General features: G+C 39.4%; 1 protein-coding gene across 1 annotated transcript in view; it reads right to left on the bottom strand.

Annotated features, from left to right (window-relative positions):
- LOC124722095 overlaps nucleotides 1-27,245 on the bottom strand; it is a 323,716-nt gene that overhangs the window by 24,637 nt on the left and 271,834 nt on the right. The window lies entirely within an intron of this gene.

The raw sequence follows: 27,245 nt of genomic DNA, 5'->3' as shown, positions 1-27,245 counted from the left end.
GAGGATGCAACAACACAACCAGAACACAAAGATCCACCAGTGTTGTCATACAGAGGAAAAATGTATATCCCAGGTGCTGAAGTAGGTCCCAGTGAGAACTCCTGAAACAGTGAGTTGCTGTTTCTCCAGGAGAGGGAGCAATGTCACAAGCTGTGATGCATGCAGAGTGCAGTTACACTTAGTACCATTGGCTGACATGCTGCAACTCACCAAATATCTAGTAATTATTTTTTCTTTAGTATTTATGATTTATGGAAGGTTCTTGAAATTTCTTATGTTTGTAATGCTTGTATATTCTGGAATATTCTATGTCTGTGTAAGTAGCAGCACTCTCCATCCATGAGTCGAGTTCTGATCTGGCGGTACCTTAGTGTTCATAATAAATGTTGTTCACTGATAACTCTGCTATTGGATTTGGAATTGAGTGTGGCTATGAATGACAATATGGTTTAATACATTGAAGGAATTTTAAATAGTGTAACTGGAAAGAGAGATGGCAGTGGCCTTTCCTATGAAAATCTGTATTTTATCAAAACACTTCAAATTCAGAACACATATCCAATGTCTTTAACATAGTGATCTGCAATAATAAAATAAGAGAAATCAGAGCTCGAACGGAAAGATTTAGGTGTTCCTTTTTCCCACGCGCCTTTCGAGAGTGGAATGGTAGAGTATTAGTATGAAAATGGTTCGATGAACCCTCTGCCACGCACTTACGTGTGAATTGCAGAGTAACCATGTAGATGTGTGTGTCTTGCTCTTAATCAATAATAACCTATGTTTTGCAATGTGACTTTTCTTAGTGCAACATTAACGTGGATAGTTAATGTACGAATAACATATGATAATTACATCAGTATTTCATTTGCTGGTCAGTCATATGTAAATAAAAATCCTACCCTGAAAAATGTGGGAAATCACTCTGTCTTGAGGAGGAAAAAAGTCCGAACAGGCCTTGAAGGCCCAACACTACCAACCGGCTGTTGTGTCATCCTCAGATCTTAGGCGTCACCAGATGCGGATACAGAGGGGCATGTGGTCAGCACACAGCTATCCCGGCCTTTGTCAGCTTTCATGATTGGTGCCACTACTTCTCAATCAAGTAGCTCCTTAACTGGCCTCACAAGGGCCGAGTGCACCTCGCTTGCCAACAGGATTCGGCAGACCCGGATGGTGCCCATTCAAGTGCTAACCAAGCCTGACTCTGCTTAACTTCGGTAATCTGACGTGAACCAGTGTTACCACTGCGGCAAGGCCATTGGCACTCTGTCTTGAGCACTTGGGTAAAGTTTTATAGAGAATGCCGCTGAACTTTATTAACACTTCAGCAAAAAATTAAGTAGTTCTCTTTGTTAAATGTTGATCATCTTGATCATTGTGTAGTACGGTAAAAATTTAAAACTGAAAGTAACAACCATAAAATGGGGCACAAGTATTACATTTGTTTGATACACTAACACTCTTTGAATAGAATCTCATTTTCTTTTCTACGTAATAGTCAGTGATCATAAGCTGCACAGATATCTGTATTTTTAATGTTCCAATGGGTGTTGTACTTATGAACAATTTTGTGTTAAAATCTGTCAAGGGGAAGTGAAGGGAATTCACAACGGTGCTTAACACATGATTACATCAGAATGGACATAGATAAACTACAATACGTAGTGATTACCCCTTCCTTCCTCTCCCGAGACCCTTCCTCAGAGTATTTATCAGGTTTTGAATTTCATAAATGTATCTAAAGTCAAAGAGCACAAAAATTTAAAAACATGAATAAACAAATAATATCCTTGCATATTTCATTATGGACTTCATTTCAAACGCTACATCATAACACAACAATTTGATAATGCCTTTACTGGAGAAATTTTGTGTTGTGCCAATAAAGGTAACCAATTAAAACTTCTTGATGCTCCATATAAATATGGAAATCAAAGTGAAATTGTAAGGCCTCAATTTTATTAAACAACAGTCTACATGATCCCATTCTTAGAGGAGCTTCAGCTGAATTAATCAAATTGAAATTGACAGCCTCATTGTTGCCACTGCTTTAACAAAGAATTTAGTTGGTTATTCATTTCTTCTTATGTTTTACTGTTTGTTAATTAGGAAATTAGCCAAACTGTTTGCCCTCTGATCCTATTCATACTGCAAATTATGAATTTCAAGCAGTGGACAAAATTATGCTTATCCTTAACACTGAAAGTAATATTTAGCACTAAGGTCAATACCTCAAATGCGAATTTGATAATAAAAGTAAATTTGTATGGCATGATCAGCTGTGAGTCCCTTAAGGAGGATGTTCAACCGCCCGTTTATCTGGCAGTAGACAGAGTGACTATTATGTTGCATTAATGTGTATAAGTTTTAACTTACTTTATTTACCTTATCACAGCAACAGTTGAATCACAAACACTCCTGTATTCCTTTCTTTAATTTTTTGTATAAATCAATTGCCATTTGTTTTATTCTGTATACTGTTTTTTTCATGTTTCAGTTGGGTGTTCTATCTGAAGAAGGCTGTGCCACATACAATAAACAACTGTGGTGTAAGGAAGCAATGGAAAAAGTTCTGAATCTGCAAGGGGAAACAGGTCTCATCGAGATGAAAAGAGTTAGATTTGACAACTCTCGCAATTGGAAGAGCTCCTCCTATAAATGCAGTATACCAAGACTTAGTTAAATACAGAAACGTGCTTCGCAAGCTCAAAATTTTATAACCATTTACCATGTGCTGGAGAGGATATCAAATATTTTCTGAGCGAACAATGATGAAAATAACCTATATTTTAAAGAAAGGAAAGCATAATAATCTCAACAACTAGAGAGAAATCAAGTTCCAGAATAGTTTGTAAAGTATATGGTACAATAATAAACACACCACTCAGAATATCTTACTTCCTATTTCATATGAGCAACAAATGGATGCTCTGCAATTATAATTTTCTCACTACAAAATAGATAATACAAGAATAGAGAGCATATCATCTGTAAACTTAGACAGCATTCCTAGATTTCCAAATGGATTTGGCTAGTAGGCAAATATTGTGTGAGAGTTGATGTTGAAAAAAGAGAAGGGTACCCAAACTGTCTAATTAAATTCATTCAAAGTAATCTAAAATAACACAGAACTGTTACAGATATGGAAAGAAACCAGTCAACTGAGATACATACAAACTCAAGATTCAGACAAGGGTCTTCCCTCTGGAAATAAAAAAATTGCTTACAAGTATTTGAGCACTTTACACTGAGCAGAAATAATTCAAGAGAAGAAGCATAAACTGGAAGTGACAGAGTAAAAACTATTTTTGCCATGCTCTCATTATAATTAAAAAATGTCAAGGGTTAAAATTAAACACATGGTATTTTTTGGAAAACAACCTAGTTCGACCAAAGATACTAATCGATGAGGTAAAATTGAGAGTTAATGAAGGAAAAAAATTCCTGATAAAATACTGTGATGATAATGGCCCATGAACCATGGACCTTACTGCTGGTGGGGAGGCTTGTGTGCCTCAGCAATACAAATAGCCATACCATAGGTGCAACCACAATGAAGGGATATCTGTTGAGACGACAGACAAATGTGTGGTTCCTGAAGAGGGGCAGCAGCCTTTTCAGTAGTTACAGGGGATGGATGACTGACTGATCTGGCCTTGTAACATTAACCAAAACTGCCTTGGTGTGCTGGTACTGCGAGCAGCTGAAAGCAAAGGGGAAACTACAGCTGTAATATTTCTCGAGGGGTGTGCAGCTCTACTGTATGGTTAAATGATGGTAGCATCCTCTTGGATAAAGTATTCCAGAGGTAAAATAGTCCCCCATTTAGATCTCTGAATGAGGACTACTCACGAGGAGGTTGTTATCAGGAAAAATAAAAAAAGCATGAAATGTTGGATCCCTTAATTGGGCACATAGGTTAGAAAATTTAAAAAGGGAAATGGATTGGTTGAAATTAGATGTAGTGGGAATTACTGCAGGAGGAACAGGACTTCTGATCAGGTGAATACAGGGTTATAAATACAAAATCAAATAGGGGTTATGTAGGAGTAGGTTTGACAATGAATTAAAAAATAAGAACATACATAAGATACTGTGAACATCATTGTGAACGCATTATTGTAGACCTACCGCAGCAGTACAAGTTTATATGCCAACTAATTCCGCAGATAACTGAGAGATTTAAGAAATGTATGGTGAGATAAAAGAAATTATTCAGATAATTAAGGAAGCCAAAATTTAATAGTCATGGGGGACTGAAATTCGACAGTAGGGAAAGGAAGACAAAGAAAAACAGTAGATGAATATGAACGGGGGAAAGGACTGAAAGAGGAAGCTGCCTGGTTGAATTTTGCACAGAGCATAATTTAATCATAGCTAACACTTGGTTTAAGAATTATGAAAGAAGGTAATATATATGGAAGAGACCTGGACACATTGGAATGTTTCAGATTGATTATATAATGGTAAGACAGAGATTTCAGAACCATATTTTAAATTGTTAGACATTTATAGGGGCAGATGGAGTATTAGGTGAAGACTGACAAGAACAGGGGAACAGAATACAGTACAAGAAGAATGGGTAGCTTTGAGAGATGAAATAGTGAAGGCAGCAGAGGATCAAGTAGATAAAAAGATGACGGATAGTAGAAATCTTTGGGTAACACAATAGATATTGAATTTACCTGAGACAAAGAGAAAATATAAAAATGCAGAAAATGAAGCAGGCGAAAGGGAACACAAACATCTAAAAAATGAGATTAACAGGAATCTAAGCAGGAATGGCTACAGGACAAATGTAAGGATTCAGAAGCATATATCACTAGGGGAAAGATAGATGCTGCCTAGAGAAAAATTAAAGAGATCTTTGGAGAAAAGAGAACCACCTGTATGAATATCAAGAGTTCAGATAGAAAACCAATCCTAAGCAAAGAAGGGAAAGCAGAAAGGTGAAAGGAGTATCTAGATGGCCTACACAAGGGAGACGAACTTGAGAAAATGTTATAGAAAGGGAAATGGACATAGATGAAGATGTGATGGGAGATATGATACTGTGTGAAGAATCTGACAGAGCACTGAAAGACCTAAGTTAAAACAAGGCACCGGGAGTAGAAAACCTTCAGTCAGAACTACTGATAGCCTTGGGAGAGCCAGCCATGACAAAACTCTTCCACCTGGTGAGCAAGATGTATGAGACATGTGAAAAACCCTCAGATTTAAAGAAGAATAATGAAAAGTGTGAGGTCATCCACATGAGTGCTAAAAGGAACTCGTCAAACTTCGGTTACATGATAAGTCAGTCTAATCTAAAAGCCACAAATTCAACTAAATACCTAGGTATTACAATTACGAACAACTTAAACTGGAAAGAACACATAGAAAATGTTGTGGGGAAGGCTAACCAAAGGCTGCGTTCTATTGGCAGGACACTTAGAAAATGTAACAGACCTACTACAGAGACTGCCTACAGTACGCTTGTCTGCCCTCTTTTAGAATACTGCTGCGCGGTGTGGGATCCTTACCAGGTAGAAATGATGGAGTACATTGAAAAAGTTCAAAAAAAGGCAGCACGTTTTGTATTATCGCGAAATATGGGAAAGAGTGTCGCAGAAATGATACAGGATTTGGGCTGGAAATCATTAAAAGAAAGGCGTTTTTCGTTGTGACGGAACCTTCTCACAAAATTCCAATCACCAACTTTCAAATATTGTGTTGACACTGACCTACATAGGGCAGAAGGATCACCATGATAAAATAAGGGAAATCAGAGCTCGTACGGGAAGATAAAGATGTTTATTCTTTCCGCGCGCTATACGAGATTGGAATAATAGAGAATTGTGAAGGTGGTTCGATGAACCCTTTGCCAGGCACTTAAATGTGATTTGCAGAGTATCCATGTAGATGTAGAAGTAGAATTCCAATTACAAAGAAATCAGGTGTTGATGGGTGTGAAAACTACCAAACTATCAGTTTAATAAGTCACAGTTGCCAAATATTAATACAAATTCTTTACAGAAGATTGGAAAAACTGGTACAGCCAACCTTGGGGAAGGTCAGTTTGGATTCCGGAGAAATGCAGGAAGGTGCAAGGCAATACTGTCCCTACAACTTCTCATACAAGATAGGTTAAGGAAAGGAAAACCTACGGTCATAGCATTCTTACACTTAGAGAAAGTGTTTGACACTGTCGATTGGAATACTCTCTTTAAAATTCTAAAGGCGGTAGGGTGTAAAATACTGGGAACGAAAGCCTATCTACAATTTGTATGGAACCCAGATGGCAGTTATAAGAATCGAGGGACATGAAAGGGAAGCTGTGGCTGAGAAGGTAGTGACACAGAGTTGTAGCCTGTCCATGATGTTATTCAATATGTACATTGAACAAGCAGTAAAGGAAACTAACAAAACATTTGGAGTAGGCATTAAAGTTCAGTGAGATGAAATAAAAAATTTGAGGTTTGCTGATGACACTGTAATTCTGTCACAGACAGCAAAGGAGTTAGAAGAGCTGTTGAGTGGATGAACAGTGTCTTGAAAGGGGTATATAAGATGAACATCAACAAAGCAAAATGAGGATAATGGAATGGAGTCAAATCAAATCAGTTGATGCAGAGGGAATTAGATTAGGAAATGAGACACTGAAAGTAGTACAGTTTTACTATTTGGGCAGCAAAATAATTGATGATGGTTGAAGTAGAGAGGATATAAAATGCAGATTGGCAATGGCAAGAAAAGCATTTTTTAATAAGAGAAATTTATTAACATTGAATAAAGATATTAGTGTTACGAAGTCTTTTCTGAAAGTATTTGTATGGAGTGCACCCATGGGTGGAATTGAAACAGTGATGATAAACAGTTTAGACAAGAAGAGAATAGAAGCTTTCGAAATGTGGTGCTACAAAAGAATGCTGAATATTAGATGGGTAGATCACATAATTAATGAGGTGGTACTGTATAGAATTGGAGAGAAAAGAAATTTGTGGCACACCTATCTTAAAGAAGGGATTGGTTGGTAGGACACATTCAGAGACATCAAGCGATCACCAATTTAGTATTGGAGGGAAGTGTGGGGGGTAAAAATTAAAGAGGAAGGCCAAAAGACAAATACAGTGAGCAGATTCAGAAGGATGTAGGCTGCAGCAGTTACACAGAGATGGAGAGGATTGCACAGGATAGAGGAGCGAGGAGAGTGGTTTCGACTGAGGACCACAACAATAGCAACAACAACAATTGCCTTTATGGCTAATACTATTGAGATAACTTAAGGATTTTTTATAACATCACTCCATCTTACTTGTTACACAGAACACATTTTTCCATCTTCAGAGTTAGCAATTACGAATAGCAGCAATATAAAAATTAGAAGTAACGATACATGTGAATATTTTTGTCAAAACTAGACATGATTGCCTCATGGGATTTCCACGATCGTTCTTTAAATAAAAATATGGATTTCAGTCTCTGATCACTATTTTTTATTTTCAATGACCAGTTTCAGGCTAGCTGCCCATCTTCAGATCATACATTGCAGTTACAGAGTAACTTGTCAGTACAGAACTATCGGTTCACTGTCATAACTGTGAAGTGAACTGATAGTTCTGTACTGACAAGTTACTCTGTAACTGCAATATATGATCTGAAGATGGGCAGCTAGCCTGAAACCGGTCACTGAAAATAAAAAATAGCGATCAGAGACTGAAAACCATATTTTTATTAATGAATATTTTTGGTTTACACTGTTTTTAATATTTTGGGAGTGCAATCCTAAATTTAGGATATGAAAGTTAAGATGTTTTGAAGATGTTTGTATGTAAATGAGAAATTTAAGTAATAAACTAAGCAAAGGTTAAAGTGTTCACCATTTATTAGTGTATCTCCAATTCACAATTCTCTTTATTAGTAGTCATAAAATATTTTTGGTATAGGTGTAGCTTTAAGTTACAAAATGGATATTTATACTGCACCTGCTTAACTGACATAAGCTGTGTTTGTGTGCACCACATTTCAGTCCCATTATTATTATTATTATTTACTAAAATAAATTACTTGTACAGTTACTCATAACGGTTGTACAGTTACTCATAATGGTCATTACCTAACTGAAGTAAGTCACAACATAGTATACAGAAGACATAGCATATCACAAAAGAGTAGCAATATATAAATTGTTGATAAAATATTGATAATGGAAAAGTTCTAGGCATTTAAAAATCTTTATTTACTGGAATATGTTTATTTTTCTCTATTAAAATTACAGATAACTTCTGTTACATTCACGTCTTATTATATTTTATATCATATATTCTTATAATAATTATAGTTTATCGATGATGTACATTTCTGGTCACTAAAATTGCAACACCATGAAGAATAGCAAATGACAAAATTTTACTTATTTTGCATGTACAGTATAGTAGGAAGAGCACACAACTAAATTTGTAGGTGATTTGGGGTATACAGGGTATGACATGTATGGGTCTAATCCAGCTGGGTGTAGAGTCAAATTGAGCTCGGATGACAGATTCTGTGCTGCTCCAACTCTATGACAAAGTTCATCAATCAGTGTGGCTGATGAGTGCTGGGTGCCAGTCTCTCAGAGTGAGATGTCTGGAGAATGTGCTGGCTGCATTAGAAGTTGGAATCCCTCTGTATAGAGCTAGGTCAGGACAGCACAGTCAACATGCAGTCTTGCATCATCTTGTTGAAAAATAATGTTATGGTGATTTCTAAGATGTGACACATGATGTAATGGCTCCATCCAAATTATTGGCTTATATGAATCACAGGCGATCACATTGTGAACAAGTCACAATATAGTTGAGACACTGCAAGGTCAATAGGCAGATAACCAAGATTGAGAATTTCGCTAAGCTATATGATGAATCCTCCCCCAGAGCTAACAGAATACACACACAAACATATACACTTGCACAGAGACAATGTCCCATACACACATGCACAGAAACTTTGTCCCAGCCAATCGCACTGCACCAGCACTGCAATTTGATTGGGGTTGTACCAGGTGGTGTAGGCAAAAGGAAAAGGAGCTGGAAGGTGAGAAACTGGAAGAAAGTAATTTCTAGAAAGTAACTAGGAGATGGTTAGGTGGTGTGACTGTGGGTCACAGTTGCACGGAGGAATAATCTGAGGAGAGTAAAGTTCATTATTGGCTTGTGGTTGGAGTGGTTTGTAACACCATAACTCTAATGCTGTATGGATTTATTTTGCTTTTTTGCTTTTATTTAATGTTATATCATTGAGCTTCTGTAAATATTGTTTGATTGAATCGATAACACAAAATTGTATACTCCTTTCTTTGTAAAAAACTCTGATGTCATGGTTTGATTCTATGCAATGTAGTATATCTGTCATTTAAATTCTTTGTCCCATTTGGAGGGAACACAACTTACTGTATATAATTGTAATTACTGTGCGAATAATTTTTTTGTAGAAATGTCAATATGTGCAAATGTTCTGTGTTACTTCATGTGTTTGGTTGCTGTTATGTAAACTGCTGATCCTCACTTAGGGTTCTTAGTCATCCTGTATGTAAAAGGTGCTGTCGTTCCCCTCGGGAACGGAACTTAGTATCGCGCGCAAATTGTGGTTGGCCTAGGTAGAAAAGGTGGAACAAGAGTCAGTCGAGGACGAGCTACCAAACTGTGCACTGCCATGTAAAAGTTGTATATTGTGCTAGTTCCGAGAGAGGCTTTTTCTGCCACTTTCCAATGTCTCGGATGGATGGATAAATAGATGGAACGATTCTGGAATTGGTATCCATCATCGCCACCAAGAAGGGACAGAGTCCAGCAACTCTGCCTGCAAATCCACCTACCAACATGCAGTTGCCACCATGTTGCGCAATCACTGTAACAGAATACTATTATAATGTACAGTGAAGGATCAGCTTATTGGAGGTGTTAGTGTGTTCAAATATAAGGTAACTTATAATTGAATTCATGTACCCACCTGGATTTTTCCCTATCACAACACCTTTCAGGTTCCTCTCCATTTAAACTATGATTACCGAGTGGCCTAGTATGTGGAAAAAAATGAAAGCCTCAGAACATTAAATAATGTTGTTCGATCTTTGGTAAGAAGGGAGTGTTCAGATTCACTGTGGATTTAGCGAAATTGTGGGAGGTAGTAAATGTAGTCTTGTGAAAGCCTCCCAGGGATGGAAACAGTCTAATTTAAAGTGTTGTGGAGTTTCAAAGTCTCCTATTTAATCATTTACTTGAAAGTAGAAGGCTGTGGTAATAAAGACAATTTGCAGTTTCTTTTAAAGATTAAAAGCTCTTAAAACTGAGGCTTATAAAGTGTTGCTTAGTTAATGATCATAGTGCTGCTTGTAGTATATTTTAAAAGGTGAATCAGTTCTCACAAATTTGTCAACATTATGTTTCACTGTAGTAAAAGTGGAAAACAGCAATAGTGGATAGTTATATATTCATGTTTGCAAAGCGTTTGTATCTCTTGTGTATTGGAAGTGCATATTAATAGTATAACAGGATCCACAGTTTGCCTATTGTGATAATGCTAAGTAACAAGTAACGGAAAGACCACTATTTATGAAAACAATAATTTCTTTATTCAAAGATAGTGAGAAGCAACCTGTTAGTGGATTCCAATTAACTTTCATTTTAAATAGTAAAGTATTTAACTGAGAGAGACTTAACCTATGTCCAATTTATGATTCTGTAGTGAATGTTAATAGTAATGTTATAAAGACCATTCAGTTTGAATAAGCCCTTAAAGTAATAGTGTGTTTCGTTATCTGTTATATTTTTGCAAATAGTTTGTGCTGCTCTAGCTGTTAGTTCCAACCTTAACGTTAACATAGGCAGGTGTCAGAGTTCATTGCACTTGCGTGTGGTAAAGTATAGGTTGTGTTTATCCATTAAAGTTACTAATAACTATTTTCTTGAACAAGAATGTTAATCATTCTCTTGCCTAATTAGGCTGGCGACTGTTTTCTTTATCCTTTGAACAGTGTGGATAGGTTAAATATTATTTATTACTGTTTAAATATTTACGTATTTCTGACTTTCACTTCCGATAAGCCACCTCCGTTAGGTACAACACGGTCAATATAACAGAATTCCTCTCAGAGGGTAACACTGCACTGTTGCTTTATACCATAATTACTTTAACAAAATAGTTCCATTTTTACAAACTGCCTCCAGCTTTGAGGTTATGGTATAGCGGTAGCAGACAACAGTGTTATAGGTTAACTGTCAATAACTGTTTCCACTGTGAGGGGACAATAGACTTTGAAGAGTACAGCTTAATTGAATTTGGGCATGGGAAAAAAAGGTGAGACCTTTGCATACGATTGAAAAACATCTGTGGGATTAAGTTCATCTGTAGATGGGTTGTCTGTGTATTATGTTTGGGTTTTGAATTTTGTGAGGTGTTGGAAGGAAGTTTTGGGGGGTGGGGCAGAAGGACACATTCAGCTTGCCAGTGTGTGGGTGCTATGCTGGGTTCACAAGGTGGCTTTCCACTGGTAGTGGGATAGGTATTTTTTGGGCAGTGGTGATCCAAGGTAGGAGTAGGGTGCCAGTATATCAGAAAACTATTGGAGGTGGTGTCTGGAGTGCTCTCCCAGTTGATAGAGGGCAAAGGTTTCAATTTGGCAGATGGGGTATACTTCAGTGGCTACTACATTCTCCGTGGCATCTGGATCCTTTCCTCCAGTAACATTGCTTCTAAACTACGTAGGTGACAGTTATCCTTAAAAATATCTTTCACTCATGTAATCCTCCGGGTCTCCATCTCCACCAGCAACTATCCCACATCCCACACCCACCTTCACCCCTGTTCTCATCCCCCACCCTCTTTCCACCCTGTCTCACACCACTTCACTCATTATACACTTACATTCACTGTAACCTCTCTTCCTCTGTTGAACCGTCCCTTCCCAATCACATCACTGTGCACCACATATAAGGCTCACTCCCTGCCCCAGAGTGAGCCGCCACAGTGAGCTCACTGGTGCCACATTCCTATACTGTGTGCTTGCTGCCTCTCTCTTGTAGTCACCAGCTACCTTTCCTTTTAAAGTTTCCTCTCACTTACAGACACTCCCCCCTCCCTCCAATACAACCCGCCAGCCTGGTGAAGGGCGAAGACAGATACAGAACAAAGAATAAAGAATGTCTTCTAGTTGGCAGATTCAGAGCAGCAATAGTGTAAAGGCTAAAAATGCAAAGGATATAAGTTGGACTGTCAATATTAAGAATGAGAGGAGATAAATACACAAGCACGTGGGCATGTCTGGGGCTCTGCATTTGACAAGAGTTGTCCCACCCACACCTGCAGTGCTGGAAAATTGTAGTCAGCTGGAACAATGTAGATGTGCAAGTATACATGTGCATTATCTCTGAAGGAGGATTTGCCCAACAGCTTAGTTAAAATTCTCAGTTTTGTAAGTTTGTAAGCTTCCATGATCAGTGTCAATATGAATAAAATCATTTTGGCTACCAGGCCATGTCACCACAAAAAACTAAAACAATTAAACACCCACATTTCGATCATGTTTGTAGTGGTCCTCTTAAGGACAACTAACTGTTCGATTCTGAGGATGATCTTCACTATACAGTGAATAGCATGAAGAGGGAGGATGACTACAGATTACTGATAGCTTGTCTGTCAGCGTTCCTAGTCCACCAGGCTGTGTGTGTTGCCAGACAGACGTTCCACATTACACTGGTTCAACAGCATAAATATGTGGCCACAAGAGAACTGCCGAGTGGCATCAGTATCTTGCTGCAGGAAAACTCTAGACATGGGACAAGCTGCCAATTTGCTGAAGGTAGCTTGACACTTTACATCTGAAAATAAAAACCACTTTCACAAAGAAAATGGAGAACTAGTTCAACTGTCCATGAATCATCTGCCAGTATATTTGAAGCAAACAATTTGAGGGCCAGAAGAAGGGGGCATTCCACCAGGATATGAGCTACTGTCTGTAGGGCCCCATAACTACAATGTGGAGGGGGGGGGGGGCTGAAGGGGTTTGTTACATAAAATAAAACAATGGGTTAGCCTGATATGACCAATGTGGAGGTGATGTAGGACAGTGGATTCCTTTCAGTAGGAACACTACAAAAAGCATCATGCAGCAGTAGTCTCCTTCATACTGCTGAGTTTATTAGAGGGGGCAGTAGCCAACCAAATGTCATTCCACCGCCAAGTGAGCAGAGATCTTACTTGCACCCGCAAATCCACACCTGGGATTGGCAAAGCGAATGGGGAAAAGTAATCGCACATCTAGCCATACGGTCACCAGTTCATTCCCAAGATACCCACATTACTTGTGACCCATAGAAAGATAAATGAGCTGTCCATATGACTAAGTTCAGTGAGAAGGTGATGTATAACAGAGATCACACGGTGACAAGAGTAACATCGGTCAATGGCCTAAAGACTGCTCACTGAGTCACTATATATTAAAATGTTGTCAAGGGAGGTCTGTTTAATCAAGTGGAGGGCACTTTTAATGGTTACCAGCTCTGCTGTAAAAACACTACATATTTCTGGCAATGAATGGTGTTCCTGACCAGCAGGGGATGTAAAAGCATACTCCACCTTACACACAGTTTTAGAGCCATCAGTGTAAAAGTCAATAACATCCTAGAAATCCTAAGGAACTGAACGTAACGCATACTGAAAGGTTATGGGGCTGACTGAGACTTTAGGACCTTGAAACAGATTGGTGGTAATTCGTAGTGGTCCTAATTCATGGCTTGGGCAAAAACCAAGTGCTGGTGTACGAAAAAACAGGGGGAAAACATTCCAAGGATGAGAAGTGGAGATACTGGAAGAGGACTGTGAGATGCATTTCAGCTGGTAATTCCAACCGAGGATGGGTGTCAGGAGGCTGGTGCTCCTTATATGCAAAAAGAATGGGATACTGATAATTGTATACGAGACCAAGAGTGGTACCGTTGGATGCAGCATGATCTGCACCCGTAGAGGTTTGGGCTAGGAAGTGGGAGTGTTAAGCTTCCACACACTACTAGCTTACAAATATGAGGCAGCCAAGACAGCTTTTTATCAAAAAGTAGGCCTAAAAAAAGTGATTGTGAAGTGACTTCCAAGCACTGGGTACCCAGTAGAATTCTGGGTCAGGATGGACTGTCGTACAATGATAGAAATGCATGACTTGCATTTCTGCAGGAAAGAACTGGAAACCATGGGAAAGTGTGGCCACGCAGAGGCCCATCTGATGGCACCTTGGAGCTGGAATTCAGACAAGGCTAGTCAGTGGGAGCCGTATCAAATATAAAAGTCACTGAAATACAGCACAGGGGTGACCATTGCCTGACAAGAGGTCACCAGTCAATTGATGGTGATGAGGAAGAGTGTGACACGCAGGACAGAGCCCTGTGGGATGCCCTTCTCTCAGAACCATGGAGCTGAGTGAAGTACCAACTCGAACCTGGAACAACCTGTGGGATAAAAATTGATGAATAAATATTGGTAGGGAACCTCGAAAAACCATGGAGGATAAGTAAAAAGTGATGGTGCCAAGGAGTGTCATATGCCTCATGGAGGTCAAAAAACGACAGCGATGAGGTGTTGTCATTAAGAAAAGCCCGTTAGTTGCTGTTTCCACGAGACCAGACGGTGTATCATCCCTTTCGGTAACCACACTGACAGGAGCAGAAATGCCCCAGAGACTGGAGAACCCACCATAATCTGCAGGCAACCATTCTTCCAAGCAGTTTGCAGAACATGTTAGTCAGCAGCTGTTGAGAGACGTTGGGTTTTTGTCAAGCTTAAAGACTGGGACAACAATATTATCTCGCCATTACAAAGGCAAGACACCTTCAGGCCAAATACGGCTGAAGACTCTTTGCAGATGCAGTCTTTAAGCAATATTCGAGTGTTGGATCATCTGATAATACATTGGATCAGGGCCTGGGGCCGTACTGGTCTACCTCGTGGTTGCAAGGAAGCAAGAGGCTCATCAGAAAAAGGTCACTATCACAAAAATAATCAAGTAGTGACTAACGCAGCAAATCCACAAGACTGGGGGAAGAGATCATGAGATTGATAGCTGGAAAGGTGCCATGGGAAGCACTGAACTGAGTAGGCGCACTATCACTGAGGGAAGACAGAAGAAGATGGTCAAGTAGAAGATCCCTTTTAGACGATGTGGTCCTCCCCCACAGGGGGCGCTGCACATTGAAAATCCAAGTAGGAGAAATGAGGGGGGGGGGGGTGGAGGGGGGGTGGGAAGTAGTTGGATTAAGGTGGTCAACTCAAGTGGTCTGCCTTGAAGCATGTAAACACTGCAAATGGTGATCGCTGAGGTCATCTGCACCTGTGTTGCTATTGCTTCCAATATGGTATGAAAGGGAATCCACTCAATGACCACATATGTGTGAAATAACGCACAGGGCTCTCCAGATGCCCTCTCAGGGCCAGCACAATTCCAACAGAATGCACAATAACCTTGGAGCTTTGGAGAGTGGTCATCACTGAAGTGCGTTTCTTGTAGAGCAATGAGTATTGCAGAAGAGGAGGAAATAAGGTGGTCTGGTTCCAGAAGGTGGTGATAATATCCATTACAAATAAACTGAATGATCATGTTACAGGTGTCCAGGTAATGTGTGAAAGGTCATGCTCCAGGATCACTGCCTTTCACTGATGGGGCAGAAACCACATCAATGAGCATTGGTTCAGAATGCAACAGCATGGAGGGCTCTGGTGCCCATGGAGTCAGAACAGTAGCATTGTCCCAGTCCTCCTCCTCCTCTTTCGCAGCTTTTGGTGGCTGGGATTCTTGCAAGGGCCTATTCACGATAAGTGTGGGGACAGATGAAGAGCGGGCTGCGATGGGACTCTCAGGTTGCAGTCTTAAGAGAGAGGGTTTCCAAGATGGAACCCTGTCACTGGTACACAGTACAGGAGGAAGCTGCTCCTCCAGCCAGGAGTGGGTAGAGGTTCCTGAATACAGTGTTGCGGCAACCAAAAGGGAGGAGGGTGATGGAAGAACTGGTTTTGAAAAAACTGAGGTAGAGGAAGTGATAGCTGTGACTTTTACATAATTTTGTGTCATATCAAGAGGATGTACAAGTTCGTATTTTTACATGCCTCAGTATATGACAGGCAGTCAACAGGTTTATATTCCTGTATTTTCTTTCCTTTCTTGAAGACTGAGCAAATCGATGAATGTGTAGGATGGTGTTTTGTGCAACTGGCACACAAGGATAGCTGTGCACATGGAATACCTTCATTGAGTGATAGTCTGCATTTACCACATTTTGTGTCCACCATGTAGTGGGACGACATACGACCAAAGTGGAAGCATCTCATGGGTGATGGGACGTACAATTTCACATCACACTTGGTAATCATTACTTCAATATTTTCTAAGAAGTCATCCCTTTCAAAGGCCTTCATAGGTGAATGTATCTACTCTATCATCCTTTAGATGTTTTTGGAAGTGCCAGACAAAGTGCACTCCTTACCACTCTAAGTTACCCCAGCACTCCTTATCTTTCTGGAACATTAGGTCTCCATGCAAGTTGATTCCCTGGGCCATTTTTTGAAGTCTTATATGGGGAGATGGTCTCTGGAATGTCACTCAGACATTCACATGCCCGAAGAGCTGTAAGTTGTGCAGCAGAGGCGGCTTTAATCAACAGCGATCCGTTTCAAATTTTTGCTAATGACTCAGCTTCTTCAAATTCATTTTCAATATGATCCACACAAAATACTGGTTTTGTTCCAGTAAAAGTATCACCAAGTACTGAATAAACTGTTTCATTCCTAGACATTTGGCTTGTACCTCTTCTCATGTGGTAGCCAGGGTAAGGAAAGCAGTGTGGTTATAACTGTCCACACTGAAGTTTTGATTCTTATCTGAAGAGATGTCCAGATCAGAATGGCCATTGTTTTGACTGAATTTAATACATTCCATGTGTGAAATGTCCACCCTGATGCCACCTATTCTGATCAAGAGCTCAACAGATTGGCGCCACCAAGCCACAGCAAAGGCCATCTGGTGCGAAGGTCATTCCTGCAAATTCTGATACCGCAAGAAGACTGGTCTACTGCTTTATGTGCATGAGGAGCTAACAGCTCAGGCATCAGCAGTGTAATCCATGTTGTCAGGAGGCTCAACAGAAGAGTCTCACGGGGAGCGTGCATGGGATAAGTCCCTGCAGGCACACTATTCTCTGTGCCTTTGGTGGCTCAGATGGATAGTGTGTCTGCCATGTAAGCAGGAGATCCCAGGTTCGAGTCCCACTCAGGGCACACATTTTCAACATGTCCCCAATGAAGTATATCAACGCCTGGTTGCAGCTAGGGAGTCCATTTAATTATCATTTCATTCTAGGAAAGCTGCATGGTCATCAACGGTAACTGTTCTTTCGGGAGCAGATACTACTGTCATATATAGTTAAAATATGGCTTCCCAGCCATTGATCTTCTTGTGGGAACGCACACGCTATACCCAAACTCGTACGGGACTTGGTAGATTAATCTGCCATGAGTAATAAGTACGATGGGCAAACATCTATCAGTCGCACTACGAATGTAGCGATGTGGACATGTTGGGAATGTGCGTCTCACAGGGAGGGTGCAAGGGATAAGTCCCTGCAGACGCACTATTCTCTGTGCCTAAGGTGGCTCAGATGGATAGAGCGTCTGCCATGTAAGCAGGAGATCCCGGGTTCGAGTCCCGGTCGGGGCACACATTTTCAACATGTCCCCAATGAAGTATATCATTGCAGCTGGGGTGACCTTTAATTATCATTTTGTTTTGTGTAATGATTTGTCTAAAAGTATGAAATAAAAAATATTAAGGAAACGGATGGTGCACTTGATTTTCTGTTCATGATTTCGAGCATCATTCAAAGGGACATAGAACGTTTCTCTGATCTATTTATTTCTTTTACACAAATAATGTCATAAAATATTTCAGTGATTTCTTCCATTTTTTAATTTCAAGTTTCATTCAGAAAGCATGATCTTACTGACTCCTTGTTTGCCTTTCTGACGTACTTGATTCGAAGGAAGCCTTTTTGACATTTAAATACTGCACCAATGTATCTTTTTATGTGCAAAATAGCTAGGTCTTGAACAGATGACATTTTTGACACTTTATTTAAAGCAGCTTTACGTGAAATATTTCAATTTTTCCTCAGCTTATTAATTAAGTTTTCGTTCATTACCCTGATTACTTTCAAGCAGTTAAATATTTTCATGCCAAACTAGACTTCATGCTGGTCACTTTGATACCCCATTTGTCTGTTTCTCTCCATTTGTTTGCCTATGAAAATTTGGACAAAACCTCATGGTGTATGTTATAGGGAGTCTTGTTTTGGCTCTGTTCACACATTTACAAAAATGTATTGAGTGTTAATTATATGATAAAATAGTCCTTTCTGCGTGCTGTCATTTCCAAAACTCGCAGTTTCGATATCTTGAACCTTTTATGAGATACGGTGATTGTTACTACCACTTGATTCCTGAAGCGCAGGAAAGGTTCGGATGTGATGCGAGCGAACCGTTCACAGATATAACAACCTCTATCTCAATAATGAAAAGAGATATCATTCCGGTCTCAACTTTAAATACAATTTAGATATATTGGTTACATTTCATATGCAATAATGTATGGCCTAAATGAACTAAACAATGTGATTTTACCTCTGCAAATTCTTACAAATTTCGTGCAGCCACGTACTCAATTTCGTGCAGCACAGTAACTATGATGAATAACGAAAATAAATTCTGACCTTTATCATTTAAGGATATCAAGCTATAGGTTGCGGAAGAATCAAATTTTTTCACCGAATAGTTTTCTTAAAATTGGATGTTAATTAATTCATAGCTGCTGTTGCGTCCGCCCCACTGCTTTGCCAAGAAGACACATGGCTGTAGCTCTGTGTCGTGCGTGCTGCAGCGACAAGATTCAAACACGTTTGAATTCAAACGTCGCCAGTTGCAGCAGGAGACAGGCAGCGACACAGATGTCGCTCACTTAGGACACATCCATAACTACACCTGTGGTTGTGTTTTGTCACCTGAAGCTGTCGCGAACAGTCGCTCGCTTCTGTTGCTCACATAGGACACGGCCTAATAGGATGTACATCTATATCTGACACAGCTGATGCCAACATATTCACATTTATTTTTAATTAATTTCAGGCTGCTGTCAATCTTCATTAAAGTCTGCTCATCCAAACATGCAAGTAAATAATACGTGCCAGGGAAGGCACAAATGACAATATAATGGGTCTCGATTCCTTATTGTCTCGTTCTCACTGGTGCAGGGATACAGAGTAAAGCTGCTGGCACTGAGTAATGAATGTAGGGGAAGGGACGTAGGCAGTGTCACATGTGGAGGTTTGTGTCCGTCCTGGGAGTATGCATGTACATCCAATGTCATTAAGACAATAAGTGGAAAATCTAGGTTTGAGTCCTGGTCCATCACAAATTTTCACGTCAGTAACAGGTGGTACTTTTATGCCTAACAGAGCTGATGCCAAGATATTCACATTCCATGAATTTATTTCAAATTAATACAAGAACATTATTTTGGACAATCTGCATCCTTTCATGCTTGATGTCTTTCTGGATGGGGATGGTATTTTCCAGCAGTATAACTGTCCATATCACGAGGTCAAAATCCTGCTACAATTGTTTGAGTAATGTCACGGAGAACTCATGTTGATGTTGTGGCCACGAAATTTGCCTGATCTCAACATGACGAATCTACATCATGCAGAACTGCTGCTTTACTGCATTCTAAAGGTGCAGCCCCATGTTACTACGTAGGTGATCATGAAGTATAGGTCCATCAGTGTAACATTCAATATTTCAAGGTATGGCATGAAAAGTTACGGAATTAATTTGTTTTTAGCCATTTATTAACATTTAATATATTACATTCATACTGTGAATATAATCTTTTAATTTGAACTACATAAATGAGAGTTATAAACTGACTTTAACTGTCAATATAAGTTTGTAGCTTTCGTACTGGCTTCAGATTTCCTTAATTGTAACTTTAGTAGTTAAATCACACAATTAAGAGTATACAACTACTTTGATTAATGAATAAGGGTACTTGTGCCCCAGGGAAGTGTCATCACAGTATGACCGTAGGAGGATACAGGATGACTTGGATAGAATTTCTATTTGGTGTTATTAACGACAGCTTGCTCTAAATGTAGAAAAATGTAAATTACTGCAAATGAGCAGGAAAAATAAGGCTGTAATGTTCAATACAGAACAGGTAGTGTGCTGCATAACATTGCGAAGCAATATGAAATGGAATGAGCATGTAACGACGGTAGTAGAGAATAGAGCACCGCCAGTGAGTGATTGATCTGCATGGCATTCACATGGCTAGTGGTGGGCGAAAGAGGACACAAATACAAATTTTGCCAGAGTTACCGATGCCATTTCACTTAATGATAATCAAGTGAGAACTTGTACATGGCCAAGTGGATGACACAGCCAAATGTGCGCTTGTTCACAGCCATGTGAATGTCACATGCTTTGCATTCACTTGCACATTGGCTGTGAATGTAAAATGTGCACATGCACAATGTGCTTCGCTTAGCACCAGAGTTGAGCAAACTTTATTCAGATAATGAATGACAAATACAGGTAAAGATTATTATTCATTATTCACGAACAGCAAACATTATTTGGAGCATTATACACTTACACAAATAAAAACATTTATTCACCATCTGTTAATAAAAAGTGTTACAAATAACAGATAAATCTGAAATCCAATGACATTTAGTGCTTCAATTCTTTGCCATTTATCAAACAAAGGAACTTTTTGTTGCTTTCAAACTATTTTTCAGAACAACTCTTCTTGTCAGACATCTCATCAGAAACTTTATTTGATTTTCGAAGGTTTATCATTGTGACACTAAAGGAAATGTGTTCTATACAAGTAAATAGGATATCAGTGTGTTATATTTCCTGAATTTGTCTCTATTTCATGAGAGCAATATATGAATTTTTAACTTACAAGCTTCTTCAATATAAACTGAGAAATCCCAATTCTGCTGTAGTTTCTGGCAAATAATTCATTGTAACTCCACATTACCTCCACTTCCCAAATCACATTCAAAATAAAATTCTCTTTTTATGTAATAACATCATACAAATTTGTGGCCCAATTTTTGTTTGACTTTTTTTGGCTATTATATACCTGTAGTTGGCTGGACACCTCCCTTGATCATGAACAGCAAAACAAGTGAATTATTTGTTCTCAAATTGTGGGTAAGGCATTGCTGCAATAATTGCAGCTGGTGTAAGAAGGTGAAACAAGTCTTCAAATTGCCTCTTGACACTTTCTCAATAAAGAAAGTTCCCAGTGTGCTGCAATATTATGAACTATTATGTACTCAAACCCAGTGTCTTTTCTAAAATTACTGAATCTCAGAGTCCTACATAATTGCATACACAAATTTTGGATTGTAAAACTATTCCATATGCTAATGGGAAGCTTACTCAAAGTTAATCCTATAACACTTTCAAATTACTTTTGATGTCCAGCTGCATTCCACAAATGTTTTAGGAGCTCATTAGTTTTAAAGTCTGTTGATGTTAGTCATTAGAAACTGAGTTTCAGCTTTGTTACTCATTTTGTAGCACCAAGAATTGCGTAATTATATCAATGAGACACCCAAATCTGATAGTGTTAGCAATTTTGGTACAATGAAGGAAGGTACCACAGATTTAGAGTTTCTGCTGGCTGCAGTCTCATCTTTGGCTACTTACATTGAGATACACCTGTGGGCAGGGGGAGAGGGGAAGTACTGACAAGTCCAGAGTCAGGTGACTTGAGCCACATTGGTAGTGTAACTGCCTATGAAGTATTTTTGTCTTGCATTTGTTATGCTGTAAAGCAAGTAAAGATGTGCTCAACTCAAAGGTTGGTTTGAACACTGCAGTGCTTTAATAGATATGGTAGTGTGCCCTTCACTTCCACCCATCTCTGAACCGACTTATACAGCCAGTTAGAAGGGAATCTACAGTTCAACACGTACATGTGCAATACACTGCAACTTGACTTTGCACTTTTATTATTGTTGGATATGGAAGAAGCAACAAGTACCAGACATAATCGTGGAATCAATGGAGAGAGAGGGTAGAGGGTTTTTTTGGACGCACAACAGCAAGGTCTTCAGCGCCCGTTCAGTAGAATCAATGGAGGTTGAAGCCCCAAACCTTTGGCTTTATAGTCTGGAACTGAACGCACTGAGGCACATTTATGTGCAATCCATTAATAAGTTATTTGTCAAATAGAAACTGCACTGAGCCAAGGTAACAAACACTAGCACAGAATTCAATACAAGAGGTAAACAAAGAAAATACAGTAGCATTTTAAGTTACTTGTTATTTAATTTACAAATAATTTATTTTCTTCCTTCCTTTTTTCATTCATTGCAGGTAACATTATGAACCGTACTCAGTCCTGTTTGTTCATTCACTCGATTTACGCACAAGAGCCTACAGTGTAGGCAGACTGAAGTTCTTTTCCTGTCATAATCCACAATTCAAATCTTTTTCATTTATTCTGTGCGAAACATGTCAGAAATGCCAGTGCTATTTTAGCAGCAGGTTGAGAGTGAGCATTATTTTCATCAACTATTCTTCCACACAAATTTACAGTTCCATAGCAAAATCAAGGAGCTTCAACAATATTCAGTATTTGGTTAACCTCTTAATTTTAATTATAAGTGATCATATCTACATCTACGTCTATGTGGTTACTCTGCAAATCACACGTAAGTGCCTGGCAGAGGCTTTATCGAACCACCTCTGCAATAATTCTCTACAGTTCCAATGTCACACAACGAGCAGAAAAACGAACAACTGTATCTTTCCGTGAGAGGTCTGATTTCCATTACTTTATTACGATGATCGTTTCTCCCTATGAACCTCGGTGTCAACAAAATATTTTCGTATTCAGAGAAGAAAGTTGCTGACAGAAATTTCTTGAGAAGATTCTACCGCAGGGATGGCCACGGCGTGCCAAACTGCACGCGTGTACAGATGCGCTGCACGCGTGCCATCCAGGGCTCGGTCCTCCTCGCCACTAGTCGGCTTTCCTCGGTCTTTCGCGGCACTGCTCGGCACGGCGTGACATTAGACTGGCTGTGCGCTGCGACATCTTTTCATCCGGCATAGGGTGCATTAGTTGATTCGTAGTGGCAGCCATGTTTATTCCTCGCTATTTGTTAGCGATTCGTAGGAAGTTTATAAGTACTGTACAGTGGTTGTTGCAATGGAACACATAATCACAAAGAGGCGGGGTAGTGACACAACGTCACGAGCCTTCAGAGCTGAATGGGAATTGCAATATTTTTTCGAAGAGAAGGATGAAAATTCTCAATGTCTATTATGCAGTTGCATACTCGCCGGGCACCACAAATTTGCAATAGAACAGCATTATAACATCACACACAAAGGACTTAATGATTTAGTTGGGTTGATAGATCAAACAAGTTGGCGGAATTAAGAATACGTAGTGTTATGCAGCAAGACAGACCGAACGCGAGTACCGCTTACAAATCTTTGTGTTTCTGATGTTTGTATTTGTACATATTTGTCGTTAGAATTCAAATTTAAAGTTTGCTCAACTTTTGTTTCCTTTTTTTAGCCTGCAACCGAACGTAGCGACCTGTCTTTAAGAGCAAGCTACAAAATAGCGCTCAAAATTGCAAGAGCGAATAAGCCTTTCAGTGATGGTGATTTCATCAAGGAGTGTATTGTTAAGGCGGCGGAACTCTTGACGCCATTGGAAGCAAAGAAGTTTAGTGAAATTAGTCTTTCCAGACAGACAATAGCTCGCCACATAGCTGGTATGGCAGCGGATGTCCACAGGCAGTTAATTGATAGTGCCTGCAAGTTTATTGCATTCTCGATTGCTTTGGACGAGTCAACCGACATTTCGGACACAACACAACTAGCGATTTATGTTGGTGGAGTCGACACAAATTTGCACATGACGGAAGAACTGTTAGATTTAGTACCAATGAAACACACAACGAGGGGTACCGACTTGCTAAAAGCAGTTGAAGAGGCAGTTGAAGCCGTTGGCCTGAATTGGAAAACGTTAGTTTCAGTCACCATGGATGGAGCGCCAGCAATTCGAGGTGCTCAAAATGGGCTTGTAGCATTGTTGCATAAAAGACTAGGACGATCGACAGAAGATTTTACGGAATTCATTGTTTTGTACACCAAGAAGCTCTTTGAGCTAAGTATGCAAATTTGGAGCACGTGATGAAGTTGGTAATCACCATAGTACATTTTTTGAAGTCGCATGGCTTAGTGCACTGTCAGTTTCAACAGTTTCTCATGGAACTGAACGAAGAGTACAGAGATGTTATTTACCACTGGGAAATACGTTGGTTAAGTCGAGGATCATGCCTCGAAAAATTTTTCAATTTAAGACTCGCTATTGTTGAGTTCCTGAAGGAAAAAGGAAAGGCAGAGCCTAAATTAGAAGAACCAAAATGGATTGCAGACCTCACCTTTTTAGTTGATTTGACTGCACACTTGAACGCTCTCAATAAGACTACGCAAGGTGAGTAGCAGCTTATTTCTGATCTGATGAAAAAGTGGATGCATTTAATAAGAAACTCGCATTGTGGAAGGTACAACTCATGAAAATGAATACCGCCCATTGCCCTACCCTCTCTAAAGTCAGAGAGAATGCAACTTCTGACGAATTCGTTTCTGTGTTGGAGGAACTACAGGCACAATTTTCTAAACGTTTTCAGGACACTGCCAGTCTGACATCTGTTTTTGAACTATTTTCTAGACCCTTTGCCGTTTCAGTTGAAAGTACTCCAGTGCATTTGCAAATGGAATTGATCAATCTGCAGTGTAATTCCTGTTTAAAGGACAAATTTTTTTACGTAAAAACTGTCCAGGAATTTTATGAAGGTTTTCCTAGGGAAGAGTTTCCGCGTCTCCACAATGAGGCTGCAAAAGTTATATCAGTGTTTGGATCAACATACGTGTGCGAAAGGTTTATTTCGATTATGAAACTAAATAAGTCAGGATTACGTGGCAATTTGAGTGACGAAAATATGAGAATCTGTCTGCGCTTGTCCGTGTACCGTCAGTTTGTGTCGGATATGTATTTTATTATGTCTACAGTGAACCAAAAATAATTAAATTAATGGCGATAATTTTGTTGTATTTGTCATATGTTTTGTTGAGAATTGTAGTTATTGCAAATTTTGTACAGTAGTTCCAGAACATAAAATTTGCTTGTTTCACATGTAGTTGGAATCACTTATTCCACATCATACTGCATGCTGTAGACTACTTTCAAGTCTGTTTCTATATCTCAGCTTAAATGTTGTAAGAATTTTATGAGTGACGATGTGAGAAGCACGATATTGTTGGTGTAACGCAGTTTCAAACCCAGCGTTATTGTTATTTTTCTGTAGGTGTACGAACAGCCAACAAAGATTCAGTATTGCTCAACACGACGTGTTGTACAGAGCTTAATATTATCAAATGTCGTAATATGAAACTAAGCCACATGCTAGCAGGGCGGTGTTCCTTACGCGAATGCACTGTCGCGTGCGGCGTGTTCGTAGTTCTGCGCATGCGCGCGCCGTCAGCTGGTGTGGTAGTGGGGGACGTGTGACGTCAGAAGGGAGCGATCCGCACGCGTGTGAAAGCTCGGCACACGTGCCACGTTTTTGGCCGTCCCTGTTCTACCGCAATGAAAAACACCTTTGTTTTAATTATGTCCAGCTCAAATCCTGTATCATGTCAGTGACTCTCTCTCCCCTATTTCATGATAACCCAAAATCTGCTGCTCTTATTTGAACTTTCTCGATGTACTCTGTTAATCTTGTCTAGTAAGGACCCCAGACCAGGCAGCAGTACTCCAAAAGAGGATGGACAAGCATAGTGTGGGATCTGCAACATTTTCAAAGTGTTCTGCCAATAAAACAACGGTCTTTGGTTTGCCTTCCCTACAACATTTTCTATGCATTCTTTCCAATTTAAGTTGCTCGTATTTGCAATTCCATGGAATTTACTTGAATTTAAGGCATTTAAATTTGACTGACTTATCATGTAACTGAAGATTTAAAGGATTACTTTTAGCATTCATGTGGATGATCTCTCACTTTTCATTATTTAGAGTTAATTGCCAATTTTCACACCATACAGATATCTTTTCTAAATCATTATGCAAATTGTTTTGATCTTCCGATGACTTTACTAGACAATAAATGACAGCATCATCTGCAAACAAACAAGATGGCTGCTCTGATTGTCTCCTCACTCATTTATATAGATAAGGAACAGCAGAAGGCCCATAACACTAAGAGAAAATCATGAATCCAGTCACATAACAGACGAATTCCACAAGCATGCAATTTCACTACAAACCACTTGTGTGGTAGAGTGTCAAAACTCTTCTGGAAATCTAGAAATACGGAATCAATCTGATATCTCTTGTCAATTGCACTCAACACTTCGCGTGAGTAAAGAGCTAGTTGTGTTTCACAAGAACGATGTTTCCTAAATCCGTGCTGACTGTGTGTCAATAGACCGTTCTCTTCATGGTAATTCATAATGACTGAACACTATATATCTTAAAAATACTGCTGCATATCGACGTTAACGATATGGGCCTGTAATTTAGTGGATTACTCCTGCTACCTTTTAAGAATATTGGAGTGATCTGTGCAACTTTCCAGTCTTTGGGTATGGATATTTTGTCGAGTGAGCGGTTGTATATGATTGTTAAGTATGGAGCTAATGCATCAGCATACTCTGAGAAAAACCTAACTGGTATACAGACTGGACCAGAAGACTTGCTTTTGTTAAGTGGTTTAAGTTGCTTCACTACTCTGAGGATATTTACTTCTAAGTTACTCATGTTGGCAGCTGTTCTTGATTTCGAATTCTGGAATATTTACATCCTCTTCTTTGGTGAAGGAATTTCAGATGCCTGTGTTTAGTAACTCTGTTTTGGCAGCACTGTCACTGATAGTATTTCCATTGCTATCGCGCAGATTTTCTGCCAGGTTTCGAGACAAAGTTTCATTGTGGAAACTATCTATCGTAAGCATCTCACACTGAAGTCTACACTGAAGTCTGCATTAAATTTCAAGTTTCTGTAAATATTGGAGATTTTGTATTCGTTGAAATTTGGCATGCTTTTTCCATTTTTTCTACAAGAGTGTTCAGACCCGTTTTGCAAACCAATGGGGATC

The sequence above is a fragment of the Schistocerca piceifrons genome, chromosome X (genome assembly GCF_021461385.2).
Source record: "Schistocerca piceifrons isolate TAMUIC-IGC-003096 chromosome X, iqSchPice1.1, whole genome shotgun sequence".
NCBI lineage: Eukaryota > Metazoa > Arthropoda > Insecta > Orthoptera > Acrididae > Schistocerca > Schistocerca piceifrons.
This window is presented reverse-complemented; position numbering and strand designations above follow the sequence as displayed.